Source organism: Peromyscus eremicus, chromosome 5, assembly GCF_949786415.1.
Source record: "Peromyscus eremicus chromosome 5, PerEre_H2_v1, whole genome shotgun sequence".
In the NCBI taxonomy this organism is placed as follows: domain Eukaryota; kingdom Metazoa; phylum Chordata; class Mammalia; order Rodentia; family Cricetidae; genus Peromyscus; species Peromyscus eremicus.
In genome coordinates this window covers 9,251,486-9,279,173 of record NC_081420.1, presented here as the reverse complement: position 1 = coordinate 9,279,173, position 27,688 = coordinate 9,251,486, and the positions used below count along the sequence as shown (strand labels likewise).

The following is a 27,688-nucleotide window of genomic DNA, read 5'->3' as shown; positions in this document are numbered from 1 at the left end:
CTGGTTCTGAAGACTCAAAGCAGAGGGGACCAGCTCCCAGGGATGCGTCCAGGCCTTGCATGTGGTGCATGTGGTGCATGTGGTGCATGTGGTGCATGTGGATAGTGACCGAAGCTGGTAATTTGCTGTCTCTTATCTTTGTCACCTGAGAAGCTTTGGCTGAGATGATGTGGCCAGCACTGAAGCCGTTGACACGTAAGGACACATTTGTGCTCCACAGTGGGGTGTGAAGCGTGCCTGGCTCTCAGGCCCGCCACATCACCTGGGGCCTGCTTTCTCTTTCGGCTTGCTGCCTTGTTTCCTTAGTTTCGTCAAGGCTAGTTATCCTCAGGTCACAGATTGGTTCCCAAAAGTTGCCTTAGCAACTCCCCAGGTCCCAAGGGTGAGGTTTCTGTCCCCCAGCCCCACTACTGGCCAGGCTGGAAAGGCTGTCTTGGCGGCGATACCCAGGTTCTATTGATGTTAGGGCATGAACTCGGACTCTGGACAGGTGTGCAGGTTCCAACTTTGCCTTTGGGTCATAGCCTTTACCCCTGAAATCCCGTTTCCCTGTACGAAACGCAAAGGTGCTCAGGTGACGACATGGCTGACCCACAGCGAACTCGGCAGACGGCAGCAATCACGTCTGTTTGTGCTGAGGACTGCAGGGATGGCAGTGTGGTTATAAGCTTGAATTCTGCGTGTGGCCATCCGAGTCAAACCCCTGCAGCTCTCTCTTGCCCACTACAGCCTCCCTGAGCCTTGTGGGATGGACAGACAGCTGCACACAGCCCCCTGTGGCTGGGTGAGCACTGATCCCCCTAACTCATCCAAGCCAGTGCGCACGACAGTGCTTAGTGCGTGTGTGACGGCCACACCTCATCTAGGACAGCTCCCTGCTTGGGTCCGCTGCCTGGGATGACCCTTGACCTTCATCTCCTCTCCCTCACGGCCCAGGGTGAGATGGGAGGGGGCTAAGGACAATCTGCTGCTATTGGAGGGACAGAGCAGAGGTGTCAGATCAAGCCGAAGGACAGGCAAGGGTGACTTGAAAGTCCCTCCTTGTGCACAGCCGAAGGCCCCACTGCTATTGGTCAATATCCATTGACTTGCGCCCTCTCTTCTCTAACTTGAAGGGGGGTCTTTGTTGCATAAAGAAGCGTTACCATGGCAACCTCCTGGTTTCACAAAACAGTCTTTCCTCCCAGAACCAATATCTTCCTTCCCTGTCTCTAAGAGAGGCTTTTGGGTGGGACATAGGTTGTTCTAAGCCTCAGGACTCTGGACAGAAGCCCAGAGTTCAGGCAGGCTTTTCTCCAAACACTCAGGCTTGGTGCCAGGCTGTGAAGCACCAAGTTGGGCAGCAGTTTGTGTGGGTAATCTCTATTTTTTGTGTCTGTGGCACCCAGTAATGCACCAGGTGCTGGCGGGGACCTCCCCAGTATTGAGGACAAACAGAACCCTGCCTTCAGGCAGTAGAATTCCTGGCAGCTTCTTTTCAAGTAAAGGGGAGAAGAAGTAAGACATCTTTGGCCAAGGTTAATAACTGTGAAGGAAATGAAATAGAACCACGTGGCAGGCAGACAGCGGTGAGGGTCAGGAAAGCCCTGTCTGCTGTTGGAGCTGAGCCTACGCGTGGAAGGAAACGCAGCCATGTGAAGCCCTGGGGCTGAGATGGGTGTGAGCATGAGTGTGTGAGGACTAGGTAGAGGTTGGAGGCCCGGAGTGTAGTGGTCTAGGGAAAGACACCAGGGTATCGCAGGTGTGGGGAGAGGGCTTTGTAAGCTGGCCCAGGAGTGGGGACTTCATAGTAACTGTAGTGAGCAGAGTAGAGATGTGTGCTCAGAGGACAAGCTGGTCTTGTGCCACAAGTATTGAGTAAACGTCTCATCTGACTCAGAAGTGCATCCCCAGCTCCAGAACTGGCCCCGGTGCCTGCCCTCTGGCCCGATGGTGGTTCTCACTGCTACTCAGGGGTCTTCTCCACCAATGTCACTGCTGTCCTCTCCATGACGTTGACATTCTGGTTACGGACAGAGAAGCCTCCTTCTCCATCCCCCACTGGAAACCCCAAAGCTAACTAAGGCTCTTTCTGATGAATGGAGAGACTTGCACCCATGAATCCTTCAGCCAGCCCGGTCCCGGCACTCAATCGCTCATAACTCTGTTAAGAGTGCTGAATGACACCTACGGCAGCCGGATAAAGGATGAAATAAGAGGTCTGATAAGCTCGATTGATGGCTGTCCTTGCTCAAGATGGGCAGAGGGAAGGGCAGAGGTGGGCCCAGGGTGAGTTATTGCCTCCTTCAGGGTGTCAGGAGCTCCCCCTTGCTCCAACCTGTGTGCTGAACGGGTTTCCATTAATCCCAGACCTTTGAGGATCTCATACCCGACATTTCAGAGGGGCCCCTACATTCGGGTGTCCCGAGAGCTTGTGAGAAACCAAATGCTTTCTTTCTGGATGCAAAGTGAATCTTAGGAGAGTAGAGCACACAGGCCTCTGGTGGTGGGGATGGGTGCCTTCCCCATGTGCTATGGGAGACACACAGGATTCTTTTTTACACATGACAGAAAATGAAGCCAGAAGTCTGAGCCCAAATGGCCTTCACTGGCTCAGGTAGCTGAACCGCTGGGGGTGTCTCTTCCTTCACACGTGGTTTAATCTGCACTCTAAAGATGAGACCAGTCTTTCTGTTTATCAGACATACACCGGAGCAGGCTCTGTTCCTCATAACATGACAACTGCCAGAACCTTCCAAAGCCACCTGTTTGTGCCCAGTGGGAAAAAGTCTCAAAATTGAATTAAAACTGCAGCGTGGAATCTCACTGGGTCACGAGTTCCCGTGTTAATTAACCTATCGAGGTACAAGGGGAGATGGGAAATCCTAGCTGGCTAACTCTGAAATTGCATCCTACCCAACTGCATGGCTGGGAGCTTGGAGTTCTCCAGCGAGAAGGAGGAGGGACAGTGAGCACGTACCTCATCGTTTCTTACCTTTGCCCATCTTTCCCTCGTCACCGATGGCAGACCCCATGGACGCGTGAGTTCTGCTGTTGCATACAAAACGCTGTTGCTGTCAGGGCTCTGGCTGCAGGTGACAGAAACTCAATCAGAATTGGCAAGAGCCAAAGGCAGCTGTCTCATGGTAGTAAGAGCCGCTGATCTTGCTGCTGGGGTTGGGATTAAGTAGCTCCAGGGCCTTGGAAGGCCTCATCAGGTCATGTCTCTCTCTATTCTAGGTTTCTTGGTCAATTTCTGAATGGTCCACTGTGGAGGGATGGGATTGGCACAGGTTGGCCAAACCTGGGTCCCCAGTGTGTGCTCGATACGGAGAGGCTAAGAGAAGAAGACAGAAGGGAACTTGAAGGAAAATAATGGCCTGGAGATTGGGCAAATAGAGTGGCCCTGACTCCAGCTGAATTCCAGCACTACATTGATCACACTATTCTCCACAAATACTTCTCCTCGCAGCCACAGAACTTGGGCCATTTTCCTTTGCTGAGGGTTAACACATGCCTGATAGGCGCTGCAGAACCAACATCGAGGCCGGTCTGCGGTAGAATCATTGCCTACTCCAGATGCTGTGTTCAGGCCTGTTCAGGAATTACACTCAAACAAGCAAGGGGTGGGAACAGAGGCCCAGAACTGTGAAGTTGTTTGCCTAGGTTGCTCAGCTGGTGAATGATGGAGTTTGGCACACACATACATCCCTCTGCCTGCCTCTGGAATCCTTGGCTTTACATCTCTTCCTGTACTCCCTTTCCCAACAGGACGCCATCTCCCAAAGTGAACTCCAGGGGAAGAGAAATACATCACTAAACAGTGGGGATCTGCTCTGAGAATGTATTTTGTCGTAGGGTGAACACCAGAATACGTTACATAGATTAAGGCTTCTACACTGTCAGAAGGCCACATGATCTCACCAGAGTGCCACTGTGTGTGGCCCACTGCCAGTGGAAGACTCAAGTTTAGTGAGGCTGCACACAACTGCCTCACGCTGGTTCTGTCTGACGGGGCTTTTCCGATGGGCTGCTGTTGCTCTGATGCAGAAGCACTTGTCTAGTGTATATGAGCCCTGGGTTCAATCCCCAGCACCAGAAAAACCACAAAACAAAACAGAAGAGTACTCTTTTTGTTATTTGAGACACGATTTCTCTGTGTGTAGCCCTGGCTGTCCTGGAACTCACTCTGTAGACCAGGCTGGCCTCAAACTTACAGATATCTGCCTGCCTCTGCCTCCCAAGTGCTGGGATTAAAGGCTTGTGCCACCACTGCCCAGATAAGAGTGTACTCTTATACCAGGTGTTTTGACTCATGCCTTTAATTTCATCACTCTGATGGCCGAGGCAGGAGGATTGCTGTAAGTTCCAAGGTCTACATAGTGAATTTCAGGAAGCCAGAGAGAGAGCTACATGGGGTGGGGAAAACCTCATATGGGTGAATACTTGGACTTTTTCTGAGAAAAAGAGACAATGGCTGTGCCACATGCCGTGTGCCTGCACCGAGCAGGGCCTGGCTCCTGTTTGCTTTAAGGAACCTGCCGCCCTTGGTTTCCTGATGACTGTCCTTTCTTCCTAGAGTGCTCTACTTGGCAGTCTTTCTTGGCTCCTTCGACCATTCACATCTTAGCCCAAAGTTGGCTCCTTTGTCCTAGAAACTCTCTCTCTCTCTCTCTCTCTCTCTCTCACACACACACACACACACACACACACACACACATACACACACACACACACACACACACAGTGTGAGCAGGTACTGAATGGACTTGGTTATATTTATATGCTGAATGGACTCAGTTATTTTTATATGTTGATTCATATATGCATATATATGTAACAATGGTGGTTAACAAAGAGTATGGGAGGAAGGAGGTTAGACCTGGGAAGAGTGGGAGGGAGGAGAGGGGAGAAATCATACAATTACATTTTAATTAAATTATTAAAAAATAAATATATGAGAAAATGGGGGGGAAAAGCCTTCCCCGAAAGAGCCCCCAACACCAACATCATCAGAACCCCTCCTGAAAAGTCGCTGCCAACAAACTCCATCTCATTACAGTTAAGTTCCAGGGAAGCAGAGTTCTTGTTGGCTTTGAAGATATTCGCCCCTCAGAGCCTAGCATGAGCGCCAGCACACAGAGGCACCCAAGAAACACTGAATATGGAGCTGGAAGCCTCAAGGGCCTTGCAAACTTACCATGTTGCTCCCGGTTGCTGAGTCTGTTAGTCTCTCTTGCCCTGTGTGTCCTACTCGCTGGGAAGAAACTTCTGGCTTGTTTGCTACATACTCGTTATGAGCTGAGTGGCTGGGAGCTGGAGTCCCGGGAGAGCCACACCTTACAGAGTCGTTAAGACGGATTAATGAGAACTACTGAAATTATGATGAGTTGGAATATTGATCCTGAGTCAAATGATCTCTTTAGCTTCCTTAATAGCCACTCTTACATCCCATGCCTGTCAGATGAAACCTTTGGAATATATTAACAGACCCCTAGCTTCTACCAGCCCCAAAGCTAAGAACACTGTCAGGTAACGTCTGAGGCCTACAGCAGACGTTTCCCAGCTGAACCCAGACCACTTGTCTGCTGTTGCCACCAGTGAGTTTGAGATACCTTGACTTATGGCTTTCTTTGGTTTTATACTTACAGAAACTTCATGCAACTGGCAGCATGTTGGGTCACAGTATTCAGGGTACCCCGAATCTGTGCTCCTAGCCATTTATGCTTGGTTCTAGAATAAATGAGTTCTCACTTCCAGAAAAGAGCTTCTTTTGTGTAGATAGAACCAAGGCATGAGGCAATTCGCAGTGGGGGCTGACCTGCTGCTGTATGCACTGACATGCGGCAGAAATGTTCCATGGGTCCCCAGAGGTCATTTTCTGTCCTTTGGGCTCTATATTACCATCGTGGCCTATGAACTGCAGATACACACTGCAGAGCTCTGTGCCTGGGCACAGCAGGGTGGGTAGAATAGGAATGGGGGGTGGGGCTGGGCAGCTTACATCTCTCCAGACATTGGGAGAGAGTAACAACACAGATATCTCCAAGTTCTTTAGGGCCTGGTTCTGGAGCTGCTGCCTGGTGGGAACAGTCCTTGCCCAGTGCCAGCCCCAGCATCATGGCTGGCCTTTCCTGGACACTCCCAGCCTCTCTTTTACATTCTGCTGTCTGCTTCTACACCTATATCCCTAGTTCTAGGAATGAAAGTTTCTCCCCCGTGCATCTTCTACCATCCCAGGTAAGGGACACATGACCAGTATACCCAGTCGGACACTAACCTGAGGGGTGGGATAGGAAATATCCACCAGTCCCATTTCTTCCCTGAAAGGAGGCAGGGTAGAGCTGGAGCATGGTACCACAGCCAGTTCCTCTAGGGGCAGGCTGGATAAGAGTGATGCTCCTGGAACAGGACCCAGGTGTTACAAAGGCCTTCCAGACCCGGTCAACAAGGTCAGTCAGCTCCTGTGCCCTGGGCTGCAGGCCCCTGGCTTCACTGCTCTGCTTTTGGGCCCAGGATCCTACTGAGCCATCCCTCTGTCCAGGATACACCCTTGTCATTTAGATCCATTGTTGAAGCATGCATCCTGATCTTCTGGATGGGTCAAAAGAGATGGCTGGTTGGGCTCAAAAGTCCAGGATTCGGATAGGTCCTTGTGGGTCTGGGAAGATGCGTTTCCCAGACTGCATCTTCCCAGACTGCAGACTCTCGGCTTACCCCACAAGGTCCCCCACGGTATCTTCCCATCATCCCCTGGGTCTTTCGTTCGTTTGTTGGCAGTCCCCACTGCATTGGAGCAGACTCTATCGAGGCTAGTCTTGTTTTCTTCCTGGGTATCTGCAGCTCTGAGCACAGGCCCACAAGCAGCAGGAGCCCAGCAACCATTTTCTAGATAAATTAATAAAAGGGACCTCCTCCTAGAGATTAAAGAGGCACTCCCTCCACCTGCCAAACTCAAGAGAAAAGTCTCTAGAAACCTGCCTGGATTCAGCATAAAGCAGGCTGCTGCTGTACGATACAATGCCAGAGTTTGAAGAGCGTTTCCTGCCCTGGGGCACATGCCCCACTAATGAGTCAAAGGAGGATGCTCTAAAACAGCCCAGTGCTGCCTTTTTAAAAAACAAAAAACAAACAAAAAAAAACTAGTTAGTCTATAACTGTGCTTCTGACACTTCGCTCTGGCAGCAAGGGAGATGTCGGCAAAATTATTATTATTGTTGTTGTTAGCTAATATTTATTACATAGTCTGCACAGGGTGTGCCTGCTTCTAATCAGTTTTGGTTCGCTGAAGATAGTCTTCAGATGACTGTAAAAAGCTGTACAGGGCTGCAGAGGAGCACACACCTGCAGCGAGGCTTCCAGGGGCCACCAGGCTGGGCAGTGCGGGATTTCACACACCTAGAACGCAGAGCACCCCTTGGCCAACCACGTCATAGGACATGGAAGAACTGAATTCCTCAGAGACTCCCTAAGTAAAGCACTGGTCTCTCAATGCTTTCACAAATACCGTGCTCTAAGTGCCCTCCTCAACCTCTGTCCTACAAACAGGGCCACAAGATCGCAAAGCCATCCCAGAAGTAAGGATGCTTTGTTGAGCAAGGAGGGGAGAGAGGGAAGAACAGACAGGGCTGGAAGGTTAAGAGAAGAGAGCTATGACCCCCCTCCCCGCCCCCCAGTCAGAGAGTCTCATCCACCAATCCCTCTCTTCTACCCAGCCCCACATACCAGAAAGACCGTAGCTCCGGACAGCTACCATCCACTTCCAGGGAGTGATAGGAGATGGGCCAGGGTTGGGAGGGGGCTCCCACAGGAAAGGCACATTTCCTGCCTAATGGGAGGTGGCTGGCTTGGTAATGAGCATTCCCGCTAATTTGGAGAAATGATTTAACACCAGGAGAAGCCTGGGAAAATATCTTCTAAATAGAAAAATCTGATCCTCCCCATCAGACACCAGTTTGAAGAACCATTTTAACTCCTTGGATTTTGGATCCATCTATACTGGGAGGGAGGGAGAACCCTGTGACTGCCTCCTTGCAGAAGAAGGTAGGAAGGCAGGTACTAACAAAGGGAAGGAAGCTGCCACACTCTGATTCCCTGCCCCTAGCAATGAATTGGAGGCACGGTTAGGGAGAACCGAGGGTAGACCACTGCCAACCACCTGGTCCAGCTGGATACTCAGCTCCTGGCCTTCCTGGATTCAGGGACTAGATGAACAGTGTGAATAGGGTTCCATTTATGAAGCACCTATTATGTGCCAGACATCACTGCTCCCAGGACCTTGTGGCTAAGTACGTGGTCAGAGTACCTACTCTGAGGTCAGATAGGTTAGGAAGATGACATCAGATAGGTGGGCAGATAAGTGATTAAGGACAGCATCAGGGCAGTGCCAACCAAGGTGCAGAATAAGAAGCAGAGAGAACTCAAGGTGCTGGAGAGTACCTCCGTCAGGGAAGAAGATGGCAACCAGAAAGGACAGCAGGGAAGAGGGTCTGAGGAGGGAGCCGTGATGGAATGTTGTGGGCAGACAGAGCAAGAGAATAAGGGGAAAGAGAGGGCCCTAAAGGAGTCTGGGCTTCATTCTGAGTTGACCTGGGAAGCCATTGGAAGGCTCTAAAGTGGAGACTGTGATTTGTGGTCTAGTTTACATTAGAAAAAAAATCACCAGAATGTTCTTTTGGGTGAAGAAAATGGGTAGGAAGTGACAGAAAATTCTGAGTGTGGTGAAGCGAGAAGAGAGGGGCAGAGGAGCTGAATGGAGGTGGTGGAGCCTGGGACTGGCTTTTGGTGGTGGGCAGCCTCTGCTGAGAGACTGCCCTTCTTGGCTGGGGCTATCCTGGGAGAAAAGACCCCCAGAGGAGGGGGTAGGGTTGGGATCTTGGCTGTCTCTGGGCTTCAAGAGAGGGTTCCACTTTTTTTTTTTTTTTTTTTTTAGAAAAACAAAAACCTGGAACTTGCTTTGTAGACCAGCCTGGCCTTGAACTCACAGGGATCTGCCTGCCTTTGCCTCCTGAGTGCTGGGATCAAAGTCATGTGCTGCCATGCTCGGTGATCATTTCAGTTTTCAAAGATGGGGTCTCATACTGTTGCCCAGGCTGACCTGGAATTCACTATATATCCCAGGATGGCCTCTTAACTCCTTTCTGCCTAGTGCAGAGATTACCAGTACAAGTCACCGCATTTGGCGTGGGGACCTGTTTCCCTGGTTGTCAGTAGACTGTTCCCTGCAGGCCACCCTCAGCTGATCTGCGAACACTGAGTTTGTCAATGCCACCTCTGGAGGCAGAATTCTGCACACACACAAACCATAGCCTGGGAGTTCCAGTGCCAAGTTGGAGTTCTGAAGTTTAAGCCTGAAAACCACTTAGTTTACTCTGCAGCCAGGCCAGGGAAGGAAGTTCTTCCCTACCCCACACTCTGTGTGCCTCTTCCCACACTCTGAAATCCAGAAGGCAGCAGGACTCTGAGCTGGCTGTAGCCGTGCCCAAGAGAGAAAAAGAAGAGCTGAGCTGATGCTCCTGAGCTCTCTGTGACTCCAGGGTCTGCTGCAAGGCAATCACGGCAACTAGACAGTTCAGGAGTCCAGATGGCGGTGGTTAGCCCTCACAGGTCTCAGCTCTCTTGCCCAGGGCTCCAAAGACCACCGTGTCTCAGTTGCCCCTTCCTAGCAGGTTACCTCCACCCCAGCATTTTCTTGTGGCCCAGACTGGCTGCTGGACTTCCAGTCATCATGCAAGACTGGGAGAGAAAAACAGAGAGGGACAAAGGGGGCTCCAGCTCCTTCTCTTAAAGGCAGCTGCCTGGAAGGGCGGCATGCATTTGCTTACATCTCATTGGCCAAAATTTACTGCATTGACCACACTTAGTTGCAAAGGGGGCTGGGAAGTGTAGTTTTCAGCTGAACCCTTTGTCTAGGACTCTGGTGAGACAGCAGGGTGTGGAAAACAGGTAGTCACTTCAGTCCCAGGATGTTAACAGTGATGCCGAGTAAATAAGATCAAAGCAAACACCTGTTAGAACTCCCCAAGCCTCTGCCGCCTGTTCCCAAGTCACCATGTTCCCACAGTCCTCCTCGGTCCTAACTCACGGCTTCCTTCCCTCCTTGTGCCAACACCTCATCTCGCCACTCAGGGCTCAGACAATAACTCCTCAGAGAAACCCGTTGGGACCTCCTGACCAGTCAGTCACTGTCAACCAGAGCACTCCAAATGATCTGCCGGTGCTCAGCCTCAGGGTGGCCGCTCAACCAGGAGTGTAGAGTCTTGTGTCACACGAAACAGTTCAGTGATGACGGGTACACGTTTAGTGGTGAACCACGGAGATTATAAAGGAGCTGAAACCGAGTGCCATTGCCGCCACTGGACAGGCGCTGCAAAGCATTGCTCGCGTGTTCGTGATGACGCTGTAAAAACGTGCCTGACGGGAACCATGGCCCATGCAGCTGTGTCCAGAGCGCAGCACCTGCTGACATGCTAGTTTATGTACTTAGCTTCGTCATTATTTTAGCATGTATTTGTACTGATTAAGAAAACTGCTGTAAAACAGCATATCATGCGATGCTGGTAGCAGCACTGTTCATGTGTTCACTGCGTTTACTGCAGTCTATGTTGAGACAGTAGTCTAGAACACCCAGGTGTGCATTCTGCACGGTTAGTGTAATTAAGTCACCTGAAGATGCACTCCTCAGAGTGTGCCCTCTTGTTAATGACCTATGACTGTGTTTTGTGCCTCCTCACTGGTCTTAGGCACATACCAGCGTCACCATAGGAATATGGTTCCTTCGTCAACCTCCATGTCTGTCCATTAGAAGAGATGCCTGATTGTACAAAACAGGGAACTTTGCACTGTGCTATAGATGTCCACAATGCCTCCAGCGCATACTACAACTCACCGTGTCCCCTAGGGCTCTTGGTCATACCTTTCTGCCTTCTTCCCTAGGTCAGGCCTCCTGTGTCTAACATCTCTGGTCATCTTACTTGGTTTAGGATCCTGAGAGGACAGAAAATAAGCCAGCATTTGGGGATCTTCCGTGCTGACCTCTCTTTTCTCCTCTCATTTAGTGAATTGTCTACCTGAACCAAGTTTGGAGTAAGCTTTCAGAATTTGGAAACATTTCTTTCAGTCTTGTAGTTTAGTTGTAGAAACGACCTTGTCCCCAAGTTTGGGAAACTTTGCAACAAAACATTTTGTCTTTTATTTATTTATTTATTTATTTAAAAAAAAAAAACCCACAAGGGTTTTATGTGTAACAGCCCTGCCTGTCCTGGAACTCACTCTGTAGACCAGGCTGGCTTTGAACACACAGAGATCCACCTGCCTTTGCGCCTCAAGTGCTGGGATTAAAGGCATGCACCACCACCACCTGGCTACTCCTGAGACTTTTTATTGAATGATTTCATTCATGATTTCTTTCTTGACTTCTTGTTACTCAGACGTTAGATCTCTCCAACTGACATTCTAATGCTCCTACTTCCTATTTGCCATTTCTTTGGGATTTTGCTCTGTTTTCTGTGGGATTTCCTCACATTTGACTTCTTGTCTGTCTTTTAAAATCACTTTTTCGTGCTACAATCCCCAAGAGGTGTCCTCTAATTCTGCACTCTTAGAATGCTCCTGTATCAGTGCTCACAGCTGTGCAGCGGTCTCTTGTCTCCCCGAGGTTACTAATGACACACTGTAAAGGCTTCTGTCGCCTCACACGGTCTTGGTTTCTTTAAGTCACCCTTTCCCGTTCGTCTGCTTTGTTCTCTCAATTCTACAAAGGAGGAGCATTAGTGGATGGGGAACGACTTCCCACATGGTAAGGTTTTTTTTTTTTTGTTTTTTTTGTTTTTTTTTTTTTTTTGGTTTTTAAGACAGTGTTTCTCTGTGTAGTTTTGGAGCCTTTCCTGGAACTCACTCTGTAGCCCAGGCTGGCCTTGAACTCACAGAGCTCCGCCTGCCTCTGCCTCCCGAGTGCTGACATTAAAGGTGTGCACCATCACGGCCCACACGGCTTGTATTAAGGTTTTATGCCATGCCCACAGCTGTAGCCAAGTGGTAGAGTGGGACCTTTAAAAGGTGGGACCTAGTGGGAAGTCTTCAAATCCTTAAGGGTTTTCCCTTGAGGGAGATGGTAGGCCCCTGGCCACTTCCTGTTCCTCTTTTCTACTTCCAGGTCACAGGGTGAGAAGTTTTGTTCCATCTCACTCTCCACACCGTGGTGCACTGTCTTGCAAAAGGTCCCAGAGCAACCAGGCCAAGTGACCTGGAAGACTTTAACCAAACGAACCTCTTCTCTCCACATTGCCTGTCTCTCCGAGCATCTGCTGCTGACTCACACAAGGTGTTCTCCAGCTGTCTGGATCCGCGCTTCCTCAGCTCGTGATCCAGCTAATGCAGTAGAGACGCCAGCTTCTCAACGGGCCACTGTCTGGGGACTCTCCAGCGCCAGAGCATGGAGCTCTGCCTTTGAAGTTGATCAGATTGCCTAGGAAAGAGTCTCCTGCGTGGGGAAAGTGCTCTGGCCTAACAACTTCCAGTGATGACTCAGGAATGGGAGCTGGACCCCTGCCCCAGCCTTCTGTATCCCTGCTCAGTTTGGATGATTGCAAAGCTCTTAGCTGCATCTTGTCTTGTCGGTCAAGAGCAGAACTATGGGCTCCACTATGGAGGAGGGCAGTGGCCTAAGAGCTGAGACAGGGAATCATCTAGTCTGCTTATTGAAAAGTCAGTGTCTCCTCCGACCTCTGTCCAGTGTTCTCTATACAGTCCTGGCTGACCTAGAACTCACTATGTAGACCAGGCTGGCCTTGAACCCACAGACATCCTCTGAGTGCTGGAATTAAAAGTGTGCATCACCATGCCTGGTCCTTTTCATTTACTGTTACTGTTAGTGTGTGTGTGCACACACACGTTATGGTGCTGCGTGGATGTAAGAGGGACAGTTTTCAGGCGTCAGTTCTCTCCTTCCACCATGGGTCCCAGGGATGGAACTCAAGTTATCAGACATGCATGGCAGCGCTTCTACACTCCCCTACCCCCCATGCCCCACCACCTCACAGGCTCCTGCTCAGCTGTTTTGAAGCTTCATCTGGAACATCTCCCAAGTTGCTGTCCCTACAAAGCTCTCACACCTCTGTCCTGCTGTGCTTCTTTGGGCCTGACTTTTGCCCTTCCCAATTCTGACCCGTTGACCTCCTCTGTTGTTCCTTCTCCAAAGGCAACCCTGCCTTCCGCTCATTGTGCTGCCTTAACAGAACACGGCAGACTGGGGTCAGAGGCTGGAAAGGCCAAGGTGCTGGCAGGTCCAGTGGTGAGGGCCTGGTCTCTACATCCACGTTGGTGCAGAATCACTGTGTCCTCATGGGATGGGAGAGAGGATGAGGAAAGAGGGCCGTCTGTTTATAAGGACATGGATCCATTCGTGGGGATAGCTCTGTAACTCAATCACTATTCAAAGATGCCTCGTTTTAGTGTTACCACAAAAGGGATTGGGCTTCCGTGTGAATCACAGAGGAGATACTCCTCGCCCCAGCAGATGCCCTCTCTGTGGCCACCTGTGCATCGTCAGCTTCCTGAAGCTTGTTCATGTGCTCTGGCCATCTTCATGCCTTCTGTTTCAGCCCAGGTGGACCTTCTCAGATGCCTACAGAATGCCCTTGACCACCACACCTGTCTCCAACCATTAAGTTTAAGGGTTTTGATAACTATTTCCCGTTTCTTATATTTATACCTGTTCTTGTAGACATGCAAGCGCCTCCCACTTTATTGCAGAGCACAGGGCCAGGAAACATGCAAAACGGTTGTTTTATTTTTTTCCTTGCTGTTTGTTTCATAAAATGCTCAAGAACTATCTCTCCATTGCCAAGGAAATAAAGTGCTTATGAATTCATATATGATTTACAGACATAAATGTTAGTGGTGAAAATTATTCACCTCTAGCTGAGCTTAATTTTCAACCAGTTTCTATTATGTAAAAACAATACACCATGAAAGAGGGGCGATCACTCATGATTCCACTTGGATGGCCCCCTCCTCTCCCTCCCCTCCCCCTCTCCTCCTGTGCTGCCTGTTCCTCATCTTTCATTTAAACTTTGTGCTGAGAGCATCCAAGCATTTCCAGTTTGCTGTTTGTTGCTTCCGCAGTCTCCCCACCCCCAGGTGTCCCCGCCCCCAGGTGTCCCCGCCCCCGGTGTCCCCGCCCCCAGGTGTCCCCGCCCCAAGTGTCCCTGCCCCCAGGTGTCCTGTCCCCAGGTGTCCCCGCCCCAGGTGTCCTGTCCCCTTACTGATTTTCCTGCCTCTCCTGCCTTGACAGGATGAAGAGCTTCCTGGGGACAGGCCAGTGTCCCATGAGCCTGTGTCCTGAGCACACAGCTGAGCATGCTGTTCAGTCACAGATTTGTATTCTGGGCTGTCACTGTGCATTAGGACAGACGCCTTTTCCCTGGTTGCTCTGTAGTTTCCTTAACGATCATTTTTAACGACTCCAGAATATTTCATCAAGTGGATGATCCATAATGTAGTTAACCAGTCCCCTACTGGGGACCATTTGGGCTGTTTCCAGTTTTTTCTTTTATCCCTATTACAAATAATGCGACAACAACCCGTTGCCACACAGCATAGTTTATTTCTCCCCTCTAGAAAATTCATGGGATGAGTGGGTCAGGACAGGCCCCTGGCTTTGAGCCCATTCCAGCCTGTAACAACCAGTTCTGCTGGTCCCCGTTCATGGGGGAGGGGGAGACACAGGTGCTCCCGTGTCTGCCTCCTTTTGCTTCAGCATAAGCATGCATCCTATGACAACATGAATCTGTCTCCCTGCTCTCCTGAGCGGTCAGGGACTGGGTTGTCTTCATTCATCAAATGTTTATTAAAGTGTTATTTATCTTGGACCCTCTAGAGCCTTGCCTTATTCTGTTCTGGCTCCTATAACTAAGTACCATAGACTGGATGACTTATAAACAACAGAAATTTATCTCCCCCGTCTGAAGGCTGGAAGTCAGAGTCAGGGTACCACTGTAGACTGATTCTGGAGAGGGCCTTCTCTTCCCTCAGCCTGCTGCTTCTTACTGTGTCCTCAGACAGCAGAAAGCAGCTGGCCAGCTCTCTGGCTTCTGCGCATCAGCATTTAGCTCTTTCATGAGGGTTTCATTCTCATGACACGCACCCCTCCCCGCACCCCTTTCCAAGTTCCATCTCCTAATGCCATGTTGGGCGTTAGGGCTTCCATACCTGATCTGTGGGTGAGAGGCAGCAGCGTTCAGCCATAACAGCCTCTTATAATACCTACCACATCTGAGGTGCTCATGATCTTTGCCTCTGTCTAGGCCCCTTTCCCAGGTACCAGCTCACTAATTTTTCTCTAGAGGAACCAGCTCCCTCCACACACTGTGGCACTGTGGTTACTTATGACTCCTGTGTTGGACCTGGGCATTAGGCCTAGCCAGCCAGAGGGCATTGTAGCTCTGCTCACAGGTCACATGATCCAGGCAGAGCCAATGACTAGCAACCTTGAGCCGCTCCCAGAGAAGCCCTTTCTTCCTGATGGTCTGTCTGTGAGGACAACGAAGTACTGATTACCTTTATTGCCGTCATATCAGCTGTCAGGACACCGCTGACCATGGAAACTTGTTGCTGCCTGTTCTCTGGTGCTCATGTGCACCCAACACAAGGCCAGTAGTCAGACTCTCTCAAAGGAGAGCCTTTGTCCTTCCTTCTTCATCTGTTAAGTCTCTCTCTGGCACTGGACAAGTCTGAACCACTTGCATGCACGTGGTTGCTAGTTTTGTTTTCTTGGTGTTGGGATTAAGCTCAGGTCCCCATGCTTGCACCCCATAACTGAGCTGCCAACGCCTTTGACACCTGGGTCCAGCAGTGACTGAACATTCCACCCCCTGACATGTGACAAGAGCCTTGGTTATCCTAGATGGCTAAAGCCGGACCCTACACCACTGAATCCTTGAGGCCTAAGTCGATCAATATTGTTAAATGTGCAAATGGTGCAAAAAATTGAAATCTTTCAGAGTCTTTCAGATCTCAGTTCCTCAGATTAGGGATGCTCACTTGGTTACGGCTACGCAAGTATTCTAAAACCTAAGATTCTCTAAAATTTTCAATACTTCCATCGCAGGCACTTGAGATGAGGAATCCTCAGCTTTCACTGAAACCCCATGTTTCTAGAGGCCACCCCAGCCATGGATCAGTTGCCCGTGTCTCTGTGGACTCATCAGTATTCTTATCCACAGAATTCAAGCCCAGAATAAGAAACCCAGGGGGAGGAAGAGCTGGAGCTGGCCTTGTCCCTCGGCCTGTGGGTTCTAGGCACCAATCTGTGCACAACTGGCCTTTCTTGTTCTTTGCTCTGAGCTGTTGTCTTGTGGTAGGTGTGACAGTTCCACCTGGAGGTGTCCTGCTGATTACTCTGGGGACATTCTTATTTTCATATTTAAAAAGAATTCTCTGGCAGTGGTGGCAGGGAGGCCACTGGGAGCCCCTGGCAATATGATTGTGTCTCAAGAACAAAGAGCAAATTTGCAAAAGATCAAATACACAGGGTTGGGAGGAGGAGAGGCTAAGTTACGGACGGAAACAGTGATGGGTCCAGCGCCTTTCGCTGGGATCTGAGAGCCAAGGATAATGGAAGACACACAGCCCAGGGTGTGTGGCTTGCTGAGGTGTGGAGAAGCTGCCTCTCCCCACCTTGCTGAAAACATCACTTTCCCGAGAAGATTGGCGGGGTACAGCCCTTCCAGGCAGGGGCAGCAGGAGCGAAATGAGCAGCAGGAGAGGCCACAGCCCTGGGGCTCAGTGTGCTCTGCTGCTGTGCAAGGCACACGAGTGTGAGCACTGGAAGCTCGGTGTCCTTACCAAGCTTCCCAAAGTGGGGCCAGATGTTGCTGGGAACCTAGGAACAATAATGAAGGCATGGCAAACTCTCCTGCTGGACCTGAGCTGGCACGTGCACCTTCCTTACCAGGCTCAGTAGGCACTCCTCTGGCATAGTTTGGTGCAAGCCCCATATCCTCTTTTGAGCATCTGACATTGCATCCCTTCACTCTGAGGGGAGCAGCCCGCCTCTCTCAGTGGTCCCTCCCTGACATGGCTCAGCAACCTTCCCTAGGGATACTTGCTCTACTCTCAAGGCCAGTCTTGACCTCAGCCTCTCCTGCCACAACCCACATTCCACCACATCCCTTCCTCCACTTCCCTCTTGGTGCTTCCCGACCTGGTGCCTCAGTCTGCTGGTCCATTGGGCCCCTGCTGGGTTCATAGTCCCAGACCTGTTCTCTCTCCCTTCTAAGACATCAGGCACTCTTGAAAACATTGCTCTTCCTTCTGGGAGTGACCCCTCATCCTGTCTGGCCACCTGTTCCTTCTTCCAGCAGTTTCTGAAGTAGCCCTAAACACACTTCTGCCATTTCAGAATTCTACAAATTTACAAATTCTACTAATCTGCATTCCCAAAACTGACTGGGAAACCAAAACACTGATGAACTGAAAAATATTGAAGGTGCTCTGTGTCCTGCAACATCAAATTGTCAGCCAAGATTTAGTTCTTTATGTAAAAATAAACAAGCACATCATATCATTAGTATGCAAATTTGCTTTCATCTTTAATAAATGATAAAAATCAGATGTATACCAAATAATTTTCTTTAAATGGATTTATTTATGATTTATTTCCAGTACACGTTTGATCTGTGTACCAATTTCATATCTATGTGTCCAGAGCCACACGAATGTCTTGAGCAAAAAGAGTGTCATCAAGGGCACAGAGAGACCACTGGGTTTGGACCCAGGTGGTCATGTTGGGACATTGCTAGCAGCATTGCCATTTTGGGGGATCCCTTGGTTGATCTAGCAGAGGTCTCAGCACAATTTAAGTGGGGGGCCCGTTAGGTGCACTGAACACCCTCATGCTTGCCATCAGTTAGTACTGGGTATGTCTGCCGTGAGCAACAAGAGAGGAAACAAGACCCCGGGCCACAGGTGACTCCAGGTCTCAGGTGAGAAGGAAGGACAGTAAGAATCGTCATCATACACACTGTTGTATCACTTGTTCTGGGGAGATGTATGATGTATGTTTGCCCCAGAGAGAACCAGTAACAAACCAAAGAAATGGCCCCCACCCAAGTCCAGCTCAGTGCAACTGTGAGTTTACTGGGTGAGGAAACCCAGCGAGGCCCGAACAACTGCATCCCCACAAAGTCCCAGCCCAGGATGGATGTCTACCTGCCAGAAGCTACATGAGTGGGAGTCCTCAAGCCCGGCCAACCTGCCTTGCAGAGAGCACTTACAGCGGGGGGCGGGCTTACACACAGCCGTGGGGAGAGGGGAAGTGTCGGAATCTCTGCTGAGGGGTCTGCAGGTCACCACCGTGGCTCTGATGTCAGTGTGGCAATAGCTGGGTCACGCCTGGACCGAGTTTCACATTTGGTATACTTTAATAAAGATATTTTGCAAGGGCAGACAAAAGCTTACGAACAAGCCTGCCTTTTGTGCTGGGGATGTGGATGACTCGGGCAGGGTGACAAAGAGCGTTTTCTCCATTTACCTTTTAATCTCCTTTTGCTCTTGGAGAGACGTGATTGTATTTCTTAGTGGGGGGAAAAATTCACACACGCATACAATGGAACAAACAGAAGTAAATGAATGTAGAGGTGTACACAGATGTGACCAAAATCCTGAAAATGGCGGCTGCTGGCTGCCTCAGCCCTCCATGTGGCCTGGGAATGTCTCCTGTGCAGGGAGAGTTCCTCTCCCCCCACCCCCCAGCCCGCAGGGGCCAACAATGTGGATCAGTGGGGAGTTTGGCTGTGCGCTGTCGGGTCTGCTCAACCCACCCTTGTCCTCTTCAAGTTCACAAAGCCATGTGGGTGGGGAAAGGGGGACACTGGAGCCCCTTGATCCTGTGAGAAGACCCCAGGGCCCAGCTGAGGAGCTGTGGGTGGCAAGCCTTCTTCTTGTTTCTATACCCATCCAGTCACCCACCGGAGCACTTGAGAACCGCTTCCTGCTGGCATGGCCCCGGGGTGGGAGCAGCCCATCCCATTGTCGGGGCCCAGGCACCTGTGGAAGCTGAGCTGGGCACACACAATCAAAACCTCCCCTCTGCAGGCAGCGGGGACCGCTCGGCTCTGGAGAGCGAGGAGCAGGGGCTGGGGAGGGCTGCGCTCTCCTTTTTGTCTCCAACTGCCTTTGTTCGTGAATAAACACTCTTCGGCCTCCTCCCCGCCACCTGAAAGCCGCTTCTGCTGGCGAGAGAAATCGTGTACAACCTCTGCTTTAGATGTACAAAAAGTCTGAAATTGCTTGGAGACTGGCGGCAGGCGGGAGGCTGGGCGAGGCTGGGGCGGGGATCCGGGCTGTAATTGCGGGTCATCTATCTGTTTCTGCTCCTGCCTTTGCCAACGGCGCCTGCTCACAAGCAAGCTAGCTGGCGGGTGCGGCAAGGACCCTGCCATTCCTCCATTCCTTACTGTTCCTCAGCAGCAGTAAAATCTTTTCCTAAAATTGCCCTTTAGAATCACGTGCAGGAGACATTCTGAGCTGCTCATGGCGAATGAGCAGATGATATGCTTGGCCATTGGTATGGTCCCCAGGGGATACCAGGGGACCAGGGTGTGTGTGTGTGTGTGTGTGTGTGTGTGTGTGTGTGTGTACAATTTGCTGGGAGGAGGCACAGAACTCTGGCACCTTAGAGCACACTAGGGCTGCAGCTAAGGAAGATGTCTATTGTTTGATCCTGCATTGGCCTCCTTCCAGAGCCCATGGATCCGGAGTGCCTTCCTGTATCCATGGCAGGTGGCTCTCTAGCGTTATTCCAGTTGAGATCCACCCGGCCTAAAGCGCTTTACACCCATGAACTAAAACAACGGATCAAAGGAAGATGTGTGTGAGGTAATGTGATACTGAGGTGCCCTACCCTGTTCTAGGACCAGAGACAACCCCCACTCACTCACACAAGCAGCCCCCAAGGTGTCTAAGGAGACTAGAGCGGCTGAGCAGGGCAGAGAGGTGCACACATGACCAAACTCTGTCATCCTCTTTGCCAGCCGTGGTTTGTAGCATCCCTCCCTAAGAGCCAGCTAGCTTCCTTGTTGAACAGGATGGCAGCACTGTGGCCACACTCACACATTTTTCGTTCACATAAAATGTGCCAAGCATCGCTTGAGCACTCTGTGTGGAGGATGTCACTTCCTCCCCATCCAGGCTGGCCAGTGGGGTCAGGTTACACCACACTGGGCAACCATCTTAGTCTGTTCCTGTCAGAGCTGGAGAAACTTTCAAAGGCCAAGGGACATTAAGGGACTCCCTTTTGAAATTCAAGTCTTTGGGCTGGCTACTTCAATTCTGGAACTTAATACTGGTGTTGGGAGCAGGCTCAAGTCCTCGGTTATTGGCCTAGGAGCTGGTGGGAAGAGTCCTACACTTCTACATGCCCCTCAGGCCTTGGTTCCTCCCAGCCCGGGAGCTGGGGACCTATTTGTTTTCAGGCCTCTAGTCTGTGGCTCTCTGGGAGAGATTCTTAAGTCGTGCCTGCTCCACCTCCTCGGCCTCCCAGCTTTTCTAAGTATGGGGAGGAAGATGGAGATGAGCTTTTCTAAGTATGGGGAGGAAGATGGAGATGAGCTTTTCTAAGTATGGAGAGGAAGATGGAGATGAGCTTTTCTAAGTATGGAGAGGAAGATGGAGATGAGCTTTTCTAAGTATGGAGAGGAAGATGATGGAGATGAGCTTTTCTAAGTATGGGGAGGGAGACGAAGGGCTCAGCCCTGTCCCACCCGTCTCTGAACATCAACGCCACCTGCCTGTAAGGATAGAGGTGTGTGTGAAGCTGGCCCTGGGGCCTGAGGAGAAGAAGGACTGTATGTCAGCTCTGGACAGAAGATGAGGCTATGGTGGAAACCCTCATGCTCTTCGGAAACTCACACGGCCCCTAGCCCGGAAAGCCAACTGAGAGGAAGCCAGGGACCCCGGATCCATTCTGAGGTTGTGGTCTGTGCTCCAAGGACCCAGGCTTCCTCCAGGAGAGGTTCTGTGCGTGGAGAGGGAGGACACAAGAGAATGAGTGGTCAGAACGGGAGCTGCGGCCTGGGCTTAGTGGAAACCATGTTTCCTTCTCTGTTCATCAAGGTTCTGAGGAACTTGTCACTGCCAGAGGCAAGGCACGGTCACCGCCTGTGGGACCCAGTCATGTACCTGCCCTGATCCTGCAAGCTGCCTGTCTGCCAAGAGAGTAGGATGGAGCCACACCGTGCTGTCACCTCGGGGTGACATAACAGGCCTCTTGTCACCTTCGCACATGAGTCCAGGTATAATGAAATATCAGAGGCAACTCCTTTATGAAGAAAAGAGGTTTGTCAAGGATGTAGCTCCAGCATCACCTTGTCTCTGTGAGGCCCTCATGGTGCCACAGTGTTGGCATTACCACCTTAGTCTTCCTCAGAGTGAACCTCCATTGGCCTAAAGAGTTTCTATAATAAAGTCCTACTCTTTAAAGGTTCCAGGGCCAGTCACATGAAGGAACCTGTAGGGGACGGGATGCTTTCAAATCCTAGCCTGGGTCAGACTCTTTGCCTGCTCCCCTCTGCTGGCTGGGACCACAGTGGACCAGGAATTGTTTGTTTATACCTCTGTTTGTAAGGTTAAGGAAGGGTCTCCCAGATACCCACATGCCCCTCTTGTCTGTGCTTGCTCAATGGCACCTTGTAAAGAGGCCCCCGGACATCCCTGGCCCACTTTCCTCTACCTTCTTGCTCAGTCTGGTTCTTTTGTCTTGTTTGTTTTTCAAGACAGGGTTTCTCTGTGTAGCTCTGGCTGTCCTAGAACTCACTCTGTAGACGAGGCTGGCCTCCAACTCAGATCTGTCTGCCTCCACCACCCAACTGTTGGGATTAAAGGTGAGCATCACCACCACCTGGCTTTCAGCCTGCTCTTAACACAGAGCGTCACTGAGCCCAGCCATCAGAGTTTTCTTACTCTCTGGGAAAAGAGATTTGCTCCCTGAAATCTTCCCCATGCCTGGTACAAGTGCAAATCCTACAAGCTTGTGTAAATGAATGAACTTCTAAGTATAAAATGTGATGTGTGTGCATGTTGTGTGTATTGCAGGGAATCAAACCAGGTCTTTGGGCCAAGGAAATGCTCTAATTATGAACTACATCCTTAGTCCTTCTGAGAGGCTCCAAGGTCATGCCAATCTTGAAGAAAAGAGGACAGAGCAGTTGTGATATCTGCCCAGAAACATAACCATCCCTATTTTAGGGACAAGGTCACAGAGGCCTCTGTGAGCCATACAGAGGAGTTGGCATGGTCTGTGGCCCAAGAGATCAGGGCTCTGTCCTGCAGAAGCCCCAGTCAAAGGACATGACACAAAAGTAACTCTCCAGTATGAAGGCAAGAGGACATTTAAAGACTGTGAAGGAGTTATTAGATTGACTCCAAGATCAAGGATGAAGAGAAGATGGTGTGTATGAGTGGAGAGAAGATGGTGTATATGGGTGGAGAGAAGATGGTGTGTATGGGTGGAGAGAAGATGGTGTATATGGGTGGAGAGAAGATGGTGTGTATGAGTGGAGAGAAGATAGTGTGTATGAGTGGAGAGAAGATAGTGTGTATGAGTGGAGAGAAGATGGTGTGTATGGGTGGAGAGAAGATGGTGTGTATGAGTGGAGAGAAGATAGTGTGTATGAGTGGAGAGAAGATGGTGTGTATGGGTGGAGAGAAGATGGTGTATATGGGTGGAGAGAAGATGGTGTGTATGAGTGGAGAGAAGATAGTGTGTATGAGTGGAGAGAAGATAGTGTGTATGAGTGGAGAGAAGATGGTGTGTATGGGTGGAGAGAAGATGGTGTGTATGAGTGGAGAGAAGATAGTGTGTATGAGTGGAGAGAAGATGGTGTGTATGGGTGGAGAGAAGATGGTGTGTATGAGTGGAGAGAAGATGGTGTGTATGAGTGGAGAGAAGATGGTGTGTATGGGTGGAGAGAAGATGGTGTATATGGGTGGAGAGAAGATGGTGTGTATGAGTGGAGAGAAGATAGTGTGTATGAGTGGAGAGAAGATGGTGTGTATGGGTGGAGAGAAGATGGTGTGTATGGGTGGAGAGAAGATGGTGTGTATGGGTGGAGAGAAGATGGTGTGTATGAGTGGAGAGAAGATGGTGTGTATGAGTGGAGAGAAGATGGTGTGTATGGGTGGAGAGAAGATGGTGTGTATGGGTGGAGAGAAGATGGTGTGTATGAGTGGAGAGAAGATGGTGTGTATGGGTGGAGAGAAGATGGTGTGTATGGGTGGAGAGAAGATGGTATGGATTGATGAAGAGAAGGTGGTGTGTATAGATGGAGACAAGATGGTGGGTATGGGTGAAGAGGAGACACATGGGTGAAGAGAAGATGGTATGGATTGATGAAGAGAAGGTGGTGTGTATAGATGGAGACAAGATGGTGTGTATGGGTGAAGAGAAGATGGTGTATATGGGTGGAGAGAAGGTGGTATGGATTGATGAAGAGAAGGTGGTGTGTATGGGTGGAGACAAGATGGTGGGTATGGGTGGAGAGAAGATGGTGGGTATGGGTGGAGAGAAGATGGTGGGTATGGGTGAAGAGAAGGTGGTATGGATTGATGAAGAGAAGGTGGTGTGTATAGATGGAGACAAGATGGTGTGTATGGGTGGAGACAAGATGGTGGGTATGGGTGAAGAGGAGACACATGGGTGGATGTTTCAAGAGACCAGACTGTCTCCTCTTGGGATGTCACGAGTCTATACAAGAAAAGGACTCAAATCAGCAAACACTGGATTAAACCAGATTAAATTGCTTCCATCACTGCTGGATTTATCAGAACCTTGGACAGAGAGTGCCTGGGTTCCCAGACTGCTCTGTCTCAAGGAGCATGCTGAAGTAATTACTGATGGGAGCTCAGGCTGGGAGTTTCAGGGTGTGTGGGGGATGCCACAGAAAAAAGGGAAGCTGGGGTCCATTGGCAAACTTTCTGAATGTCTTGCAAAGAAGTTTGGACTTTATCCTTTAGGAAGCATGTGTGGATGAGGAATTCAGATTCTATTTAGATTAGTCACTCTAAGGCAGAGGGTGCGACTGAAATGCTACGGGAACGTCAGTGAAAACCCTGGTCATGCACTGGGGAATTAAAACACGCATGCCCAGTGAGGGACAGAGCATGGCTATGAACAGCCTCAGACTGGAGCTGCATCACTGCACTGAGCACCAACCCCATATGAATGAAGGCTCCCGGAACTGGAACAGTGCATGTACTGAGCACTCATCCATGGTGAGCTGGAGTGGGGGAGGCTCACTTTGCTCCAAATGGGGGGTTGGGTGGGTGAGGACTCCCCAGTACCAAATGTCATTGACTAGTGGTTACCAAAGCCTGTATTCATTCCCCTTTGGAGCGTGGACCGGTCACAATTATCAGCTGATGAAATATGAGCAGGAACCAGTCACATGTTTAAGATATGCAGTGTCCACACACTCCAGTCCTTCTGTCCTTCCTCTGACACAGCAACTGACTCACCCACGTGTCTAAGGTGCCACTGTAAGTCGATGGCCCTCCAGCAGTCAAGAGCCTAAGAAGCCATGCTCCCAAGAGGCTGTGCGGAGCAGAGATCCTTACAGTTATGTGGTTTGAGCAAGAAATAAGTATCAGTGGCATAAATCTGAGATTTTCAGGTGTGTGTTATGGTGGCGGAGCCCAATCTGCCCTGCCCTACACAGACAGCGTGGAGTGCAGTCCTGGCTTCTAATCTGGATGAGAAATCTGCTGTTATATGTTGTTGCCAATTAAAAATTATAGCAAAAATGGCGCCAGGCCAGCAGGGCACCAGCACTGGTTTGCAACTCACCCACCATCTCTGGCTACGCTCTGAGGCTTTCGTACAGAGAACGTGAGCTAGCTCAGTTTTCTGTACTTTTCCAGGCAATCTCAGATATACTTGTGGGCGTTATGAGGACAGAATGAGACTCGCTGATCTATGATTAACTGGAAGAGATTGCCTGGTTACAAACAGAGAGAAGCAGGAGATTCTCGACTCTTTCCTAAGTGGCTGAAAGGCAGGATTTGGACATCTGAATGCCTGTGGATCCTGGGCTGTGCGACACCAACCAGATCCACCCAAAGCCACAGAATGACAGAGTTCCCCCTTCCCGCAGTTTTGCTGTTGGCTGTGTGACCTTGGACAAGTCACCCAGCCTCTCTAAGATTACAGTGTCCCTGTGGGAACTTGGGGACTATTGTAAGGATGTTGGTGGCAGGAAGTGAGGCATGTGTGCCACTCAAGTAGAGTTCTGTCTGGTCACATAGGTTGACCCTCGATGGTGTCCCCTCCACGAACACAGGAGCCAAACATGGGCTCCATGTCCTCAAATTTGTTCAGTGACAGGTTGGCTGTATTTGTTTCCTAGGCTCCTGTCACAAACTGAAGAATGTTTCACGACTCTCCTCACTAAAAAAGTTATGGGGGCCAGTGAGATGGCTCAGTGAGTAAAGGCACTTGTGGCTAAACCTGAGGACCCGAGTTCTGATCTCAGAACTTACATGGTGGAAGTAAAGAACCAACCCCACAAGTTGTCCTTGGACCCCCACATGTATTCCTGAACCCCACACAAATAAATACAGGTAAAAATAGTTTTAAAGTTTTGAGCTAGGCTCAGTGTCATACTCCTGTAATGAGTTTGGAAGACTGAACCAGAAGGATCACTGAGAATCTCAGGTCAGCCTGGGCCAGTCAGAGCAAGATCCCATCTCAAAACCAAACAAGAAAGGAAAGAAACTTTGCAAACATAAGACTCCCATCCTAACCATTTAAAGTGTCCAGATCAGTAGGGCTAAATATATACATCCTTTCACTTTTCACTTTTTGTTGTTGTTGTTGTTGTTGTTGACAGGGTGTTACTGTGTAGCTCTGGCTAGCCTAGAACTTGCTATGTAGATTATATCAGGTTGGTTCAAATTCTTAGAGATTCACTCTGCCTCCTGAATGCTGAGATTAAAGATATGTGCCATCACACCCAGCAGGCTAAGCATATTTATACTACTGCGCAATATGTCCTCCACAGGCCCAGCCACGTGAAATCTGTGTGTCCACTGTGGGGCAATGGAGGGCCCCAAAGGACTGCCCTTGCCCTGCTGGGGTCCCAGTGGACATACCTGGGGCAGACCATGAGAAGACCTGCCCACACCTGGTGGCTGCCCTAGGCGGTATGGAGGTGGGACACCACCCAGTCTGAGCACCCCTGGCCTAGAGCTGCCCCAGCCACTGCTAAGCTACCTCGCTCTGCTCTGGTGGTGAGCCCTGCTCCCTGTGCGCCTGGTTTCTTCAATGAGGCCATCTGTCCTCCTTTCTGCACTCGGTTGAGCCTGATGGGGCCATCCATCTCCTTCTCTTTGCCTCCCTGCCTGTCTGTCACAGCCCGGCCTCATCGTCCCTGCCCAGCTTGGGGGCACTGAGGCAGGTTTGGCCTCTGGCCTTTGTGTTTACACTTCTCATCTGGCCACATCTGGCCTCCGGCTGAGTCACCCATTCCATCTGCCAATTCTCACAGTTGGATGGTGGCCGTTCCTTCCCTGGCACTGCTGGAGCCACGTGGCGGCCCACGCAAGGAGCTGGTGCCAGGGTCTGCACATTCCTAGGGATGTGATTGCACAGAGCTCTGTTGGGGGTGCTCAGCTTAGCCTCACACATACCCACCCCCAGTCCACAGCCCACCCCCAGTCCACAGCCCACACCCACCCCCAGTCCACAGTCCACACCCACCCCTAGTCCATAGTCATCCCCACCCCCATCTGCAACCCTGGAGGACCCAGAGGTCCCTCTGCTGAGTCTCAGAGAGCCTAGAGGCCACAGCCAGGCAGAGGCAGAAACTAGAAATTGAGGTTTGCTTGAGGGCACAGCTTTCCATTTTGTGCCTGACTGTGGAAGGGTAATTCTAGAAGACGACAGGGACATGGGCAGCTTGGAAGAGAAGAAAGCACAAGAGTCACTGAAATGGCAATTAACGAGGCAATTCCATGTAGTGTTATTTGATAGTTAAAAGAGGTTTTTTTTGGGGTGACTGACAACCAGTAAAGGGATCAGTTACAGGATCTGGGAGAGGTGAGGTGCAGTCCAACATGGTTCTCTGGAGAACTCTGACTTGGTCTGCAATCCAGCATCCAGGATCACGAAGTAGCCAAGAGAGAGCCAGCACATAAGCATCTCCCGTCTTAAGGGTCCAAAGAGGCCACACCCCAGGGGCAGGTCACAGGCAGGTGTGGCAGTTACCTGCTGCCTCACTAGGGGCAGTGCTTCAAGGTCAAAGCTGGAACAGCTTCCCACTGCAAGTCACAGCCAGGGTTTGTGTCCCTGGCTGCTCACTAGGACCTAGGCTCTGAATTTGGGCTATCCACTTAACCTTTCTGAGTCTGACTGCTTTCATTTATTTTCAAGAGTAAACCAGTATGGCTCCATGGTCTATAGGCCACAGCCCTGGAATCTGCTCCCCTCCTTCCGGTCAGGGCTCCCCGGTTTGTCCTTCAGCCCTCAGTTGCCTCCGGCCTTCCCATGATTTAGGCTGGATTGACAGGATGCATGACCAAGGACTGGCCAATCAGAATGCTGTACGCTGCTTCCCATTTGGTGACTGATCCAGGGACAGGCTAGCCCCAAGCCATGCCAGTGAGGGCCAGGCCTGCAGCTAGGACTGTGCCAACAAAAGAGGTGCTCTTTCCCCTG

The 27,688-nt window shown here is 50.5% G+C and overlaps 1 long non-coding RNA gene across 1 annotated transcript; it reads left to right on the top strand.

The window, feature by feature from the left end:
* Window positions 1–1,188: 1,188 nt before the first annotated feature.
* On the top strand, window positions 1,189–3,807 carry LOC131910293 (uncharacterized). The gene is made up of 2 exons (XR_009379087.1): window positions 1,189–1,351; window positions 3,220–3,807. It is a non-coding gene; the product is annotated as an uncharacterized LOC131910293 (long non-coding RNA).
* The last annotated feature ends 23,881 nt before the right edge of the window (window positions 3,808–27,688 follow it).